We start from the raw sequence: 794 nt of genomic DNA, 5'->3' as shown, positions 1-794 counted from the left end.
TTGTATATATATATATAGATAGATAGATAGATAGATAGATAGATAGATAGATAGATAGATAGATAGATAGATAGATAGATAGATAGATAGATAGATAGATAGATAGATAGATAGATAGATAGATAGATAGATAGATGTGTGCGTGATATGAGTCACATCTGTTTTATTGAATAGGCTTTGCTCTTTAAAGTTAACATTTAACAGCATCAGCTTAGAGTGAAATGACTGGGAGCAAAAGAGATTTCCATCCATCCATCCATTTTCCAAACCGCTTATTCCCTCATGGGGTCGCGGGGGTTGCTGGTGCCTATTTCCAGCGTTCACTGGGCGAGAGGCGGGGTACACCCTGGACAGGTCGCCAGTCTGTCGCAGGACATCACAGAGAGACAAACAGGACAAACAACCATTCTCACACACACTCACAACTAAGGACAATTTGGAGAAGCCAATTAACCTAACAGTCATGTTTTTGGACTGTGGGAGGAAGCCGGAGTACCCGGAGAGAACCCACACATGCACAGAGAGAACATGCTACCCACTGCGCCACTGTGCAGCCTACTTTTTATTTTATTACTTTATTTGTTTATTTTTATTTTCAAATACGAACATCTTTTTAAGATAAATGCAAATTTAGAAGGAAAAAAAACCTACATTATTTAAAAATATCAAGATTCTGCCTGACTGCAGTGCCAGCCTCAGAGTCGGTGGCAGCCTTGGACAACTTTCTACCTGTGATTGCGGACCAAACTCCATTTCCCATAATCCTCCATTGGCCTCTGCAGTGATGTAGGGTG

The sequence above is a fragment of the Fundulus heteroclitus genome, chromosome 15, assembly GCF_011125445.2.
Source record: "Fundulus heteroclitus isolate FHET01 chromosome 15, MU-UCD_Fhet_4.1, whole genome shotgun sequence".
NCBI lineage: Eukaryota > Metazoa > Chordata > Actinopteri > Cyprinodontiformes > Fundulidae > Fundulus > Fundulus heteroclitus.
This window is presented reverse-complemented; position numbering follows the sequence as displayed.